The 5,484-nt window shown below is 45.6% G+C and overlaps 1 non-coding gene across 1 annotated transcript; it reads left to right on the top strand.

Annotated features, from left to right (window-relative positions):
• Positions 1-4,083: 4,083 nt before the first annotated feature.
• Positions 4,084-4,222, top strand: LOC116071771. The gene has a single exon (XR_004111138.1). It is a non-coding gene; the product is annotated as a small nucleolar RNA SNORA48 (small nucleolar RNA).
• Positions 4,223-5,484: the final 1,262 nt, after the last annotated feature.

Genomic DNA, 5,484 nt, shown 5'->3' with positions numbered 1-5,484 from the left:
TTGTGGAAAGCCGTGGAACCTTCAGGAGATGGAGCTTCCTTGGAGGAAGTGGGTCGCTGGGGGTGGGGCCTTGGAGGCTTTATAACCGGACACCACTTTCTGTTCCTACCCTGCTTCCTGAGGATGCAACCTGACTAGTTTGCTTCCTACCACAGCCACCAGGCCTTCCTCACTGTGATGGAATGTACGCCCTTGAACTGTGAGCCGGAACAGACCCTCCCTTTCCTTAGGTCACTTCGCATCATGCATTTGGTCACAGCGATGAGAAAAGTGGTGAATCCAGTACTCAAAACTGACTCTCCGAATAAGTTTTCTTCTTACGTACACAGAAAGTAAGACTTGGCAGAGCAAAGTAGCACGCTCAGCTGTCTCGGTGAGGATTAATAGCTCAACCTGGAGCTCCCAGGTGTACCTTCCTCTGGACCTCATTGGTTGTGAGGATTAAGACAGTTTAATTTGGAGTCTTATATACACTTGTCAGTATTTCCTGTTTGATATTAACTCGTTCATCATTAATTTGTCAGGAGCCCTTACCACAACAGGTCTTTAGAAGGTCCCACATCACCTTCCCCTCTTCCTTTCCCATCCCTCCCTTGGAAGCTATCAGTTTATTTCCGATCATTATCACTTTGACTGGGATCTGGACTCGTTTTTCAGTAAGTAACAGAGCCTCCTGAATCACACCCCCACACACAACACCAACAACAACAACAACCACCCACCCCCAATACATGCCTTCGCTCTGCAGACCTGGCCTTTCTAGAAGATGGTTTTGCCCGTGTGGAGGTCTACCTGAGGTTACCTGACCGGCACAGATCTAAACGATCTGCCTGCCTTACAGTGTAGACTGAAAAGATTCGGGTTCGCCATGGTATGTCACCTAATTCATTACACCACTGGAGGTCATAAATCACGGGACTCTTTCTATTTCCTCTATTCCTTTCCACCCAAAGAGTGCTTACACAGAATGTATTTACACACCACAGTTACTCAATTAATCTTTTCCCTACACTTGCCAGAGGCATCATTAGGATTTCCAAGGCAGCTCTGTGCATTTGCATTAGAGACGATGGTGGCTCACTATGCTTCATTTAGTCACTGTGGCCCATTTGGGGGTCCTGTCTAGCCATATGTAAACTGGAGGCTTTCTGCTCAAGGACATGTAAGATTTTGTCATGTGTTTAGGAAAATCACAGAGGCATGAACAGCTGTATATTAGTCTTACTCAACATAAACTGTTCTTGTAAATATTTAATCTCAATTAGGGGTTTCTACCCCACCTTAGCTCATTCAGTTCCCAGATAAAAGACAAAATGTTTTTATTTATAATAAGCCTTAATCAGCACTAGAGATGGACAGGTATCTACCCTCTAAGCTATAAGATCTACTTCCCTATCAGTAACCCTGTGATATGACTGGCCATGTTCCACCAGGGCCACTCCACTGGCCAGCCCTCATGACCTGTTCTCATGATCCCATACCCTCATGACATCTTCTCTCTCTACCTTCTGCCTCTTCTTGTCATATGGTCCTACCTCCAACCCCAAGCCCAGAGAACCAAAACTCTGCCAACCTCTCTTCTCCCCAGCTATAGACTATAGGCATCTTTATTCAACCAATAGTTTTAAATTAAGGAACAAAGTTACATAGCCTCACTTGATATACATAAGGATATCATCATCCTTAGGGGCAAACAGACCTTGAGGGCCAATATTTAACATTATAATACATAGCAACAAACCAAACCTCAACAATATATAATCACACACACACATGGAATCATAAACATATGTACACAGGCATAATTACACACACACATATATGTATATGTGTACACACATACAATCATACACACACAGTCACACAAACACATATACATGCATAACCACACACAATCACATTTACATAAGCAATCATCCATACAAAAGCACAGATATATGATTAGCTACGCAAAATTCCTGTGAAAGAGTCTAGTTTCGTTGCCAATATTACAGTTTGCATCAGAGATCCAGATAGTTGGTCTCTGGACCGCCTTGGTTTCATGAAAGAAGAAAACAAAGAGTCTGCCCATCCTTTTTAAATACCAGAAACACAATTTTCATACATTCAAACTTCGTATTTGTGCTGGATCCTAGAAACATGATTCTGAGAGGAAAAAGTAAAAAGAAAGGCTTGATTACAATTAAGCTCCACTTTCTGTGTTTCCATTATGAGCCTGTAACTTAACCTCTCTGATCCCAGACCACAAAGCAGTTGTCAGAACATCCACTCCCTCCTAACACAACACCCACTCCCGCCCAACCCTCCAGTCTATTTGAACTAGTAAAACAGAGGAGGTAGCTGATACTGGCTTAACGTTACAGAGTTTATGAATTGTAGAGCTTGTGAATTTCTGGGTCATAGAAAAAGAGAAAAAGAGAATATTTCTTTTTTTTTATGGTCACAATCCAGGGTCAGTTTATCACATTACATAGCTCTTAAAAAGGATTGTCCTTTAACCAAGGAAATAGCATGTTTATATCACCAGCTGTTATGCTTGCAATGAGATTCTGCAGCTCCAGCATCAATGAAAACGGAGCTGAAGTGAGAAGTATAGAAAATCAATTCATCTATTTCCCAGCCTAACCATTCAGTGGCTGACATTGAGAGAGTTACCCAGTCAAATAGCAGATGCTTATGCAAAAATCTCAAAACTAGAGGGCTGCCAAGATCGGCTTCTATAGATTCCAAACACCAATTTCAGCTCCAAGTCAGACCCCCTCATCCTCCGCACTCATGGTGTTACCCTGAATGCTTTCCACCTTGTTTGCTGAAAAAGAGAAATTAACATGAGAGCAATGTGTCTGCATGGCTTTGTGGCATAAATGCAAACATAAAGCAACAAAAAAATATTAGCTTAAAGACATGGCATCTAATTTGTCTCTTAAACTGAGAATTCTGGAAGAGGGTAGTGTGACATTGATATGACAATTCAGTGATTGCCGTGCAGAAACCAGAAGTGGTGTACAGATAAATATTTAGCCCTTATTCTAACACAGATTGCAGAGCTCAGAAGAAACCCTAATGCCATATCATGATAAAGCATGTCCAAGCCACTCATGATGGTTCACAGCTGTAATCCTAGAACTCACGAGGCTAAGAGTAGGCTATCACTTTGAGTCTAGGGCCATTTTGGATTATTGTGAATTCTAGACTAAGTTGGGCTACACCATGCAACTGTCTCAAAAAAAAAAGATAGGGCTAGTGAGATGACTCCGTGCATAAAAGTACTTGCTGCTGAGACTGATGGCCTGAGTTTAATCACCAGAACCCTTACAATGAAAAGAGAAAACTAGATCACTCCAGTTATTCTCTGATGTCCCCACAAGTTCCATGGCCATGTTCATGAACATGCATTTGCACAAACACACGTACACACAATAAGCAAATAAATACATAAATTTAATTTAAAATTTAAGATTTTTTTTTTTATGTAGAGTACTCTATCTGTATGTATACCTGCCTGCCAGGACATCAGATCCCAAGACAGATAGTTTCGAGCCACCATGTAGTTGCTGGGACTTGAACTCAAGATCTCTAGAAGAGTAGACAGTGCTGTTAACTGCTGAGCCATCTCACCTGCCCCTTGGAGGAATTCCATCACTGTACAGGCAGGCTTTGAGGTCCTATGTTCAAGCTCCACTCAGTGTGGAAGAGACTCTCCTGCTGTCTGCCTGCAGAAGCAAGTCTCCTCCCAGTTGTTTTCAGATCAAGATGTAGAACTCTCGGCTTCTCCAGCACCATGTCTGCCTGCAGACTGTCATGCTTCCCACCATGATGATAATGGACTGAACCTCTGAACCTGTAAGCCAGCCCCAATTAAATGTTGTCCTTTATAAGAGTTGCCTTGGTCATGGTGTCTCTTCACCCCAATGGAAACCCTAGCTAAGACACGTAGAATACATTGCACTCTGAAACCATAGCAGCTCATATACGTCTGCCAGGTTGGAAGATGAGAGCAATAACAAAAAAGCTAAGTGAGTGTCTTAGTGTATTTTCTATTGCTAGAAACAGAATTTCAGAGGCTGAGTAGTTTGTAAAGTATCTTCCTGGCAATTGGCATAGAGATACCTTGGTGGTGGTGGTGTTCTTAGTCAGGGGCAGAACAAATGGCAGTTCTTTGTTAATCCTAGCTTGGTGCCTGGCTTGGTGGCCAAAGGCAATTTATGCCTAGGACATAAAAATCAGATCAAATCAAATCCAGTGCAGCCCAGGAGGAGGAAGACAGAGACCTGTGTTCTACCATGCCAAGTGGTGCAGACAGGAAAGATGTCCACAGGCCCGCCCTCTGCCCCACAGCACAAGTGAGCCATAGAAAGACAGAGCCCTACCTACCATCATGCATTGCAGTGGGGATGAGGAAGACAGACAGAGACCTGCAAACCACCATGCCACCCACAGACCTGTCCACCAGGCCTGCTATCCACATGGCCAGCCTGCAGTGGGAGCCAACACAAGGTGTGAATATGTGGTGGATAGATGGGAGAGAAAGAGAAATGAAACAGCTTGAGCTGAAGAGGTTGGGATTGGAGACTCAAGGGTTGAAAGGAGTATCCTGTTGTGAATGGCTGGCCCCATCACCTGGGACCATGGTGAGAGCCCAGCCCAGGCTGCTGCTGAGGGGCATAGATAGGCCAAGATCTGTGTCCATGTCTATGGCTCATATAACTGCTAAAGAACATGGGGATGTCCATCATTGGAGCTGCTGCTGAGGATGTCCCAGGGACCTGCAAAGAGCTGGCCCTGCTCCTCACTGGCTGTGGCTGTGACACTGGGTAGAGTAGGAGAATAGGTCCTATGACACTGGGTAGAGTGGGAGAATAGGTCCTATTCCTGGTCCTCAACCAGACAGCACCGTGGAGCTTGGTGGCAGGGGAGTAGGTGAGCCATCTTTAAGGATGTGAATGTGGGAGAGCTGAGGCCACCCCTCATTTGCTGCAGAGTGGCACAGGGGCAGAGAGGATGCCTCAGTCTACCTCCAGTGGTCAGAAAAGCTGCTCACAGGGTTGTGAACACTAGAGAGCTATCCCTGCCCCTCATCAGCTATGGCACTCTGGAAAGTAGGCCTTACCTGGGACAGCACAGCAGGACAGACCCTGGTGAGCCACCCGAGTGTGAGAGAATGGGAGAGCTAGTGCCTCCTCTCTCCTGCTGTGAGGTGCTATGGGTGCAAGGGGGTGATGCCCATGCCCTCCCTCACCCGGCTCCTCCTGACCTGTGGCAGTCAAGAGAGTTGGCTCTGATGGCAAAGGTGTGAGGAACCAGCCCCCCAGGGTTTGAGGGTGAGAGAGATGGCCCAGCCCCTCACCAGCTGCAGTGCTTGGGAGGGTAGGCCCCCACACCTCGATGGACAGAACAGTGGAGGGGTCGTGAGAGCAGGAGAGCTGACCCTGCCTCCTGACAATGGCAGCATTGAGTGGCCTAGCTGGAGCAGTGCCCGAGAGC

This window comes from Mastomys coucha, unplaced genomic scaffold (genome assembly GCF_008632895.1).
Source record: "Mastomys coucha isolate ucsf_1 unplaced genomic scaffold, UCSF_Mcou_1 pScaffold22, whole genome shotgun sequence".
Lineage (NCBI taxonomy): Eukaryota > Metazoa > Chordata > Mammalia > Rodentia > Muridae > Mastomys > Mastomys coucha.
This window is presented reverse-complemented; position numbering and strand designations above follow the sequence as displayed.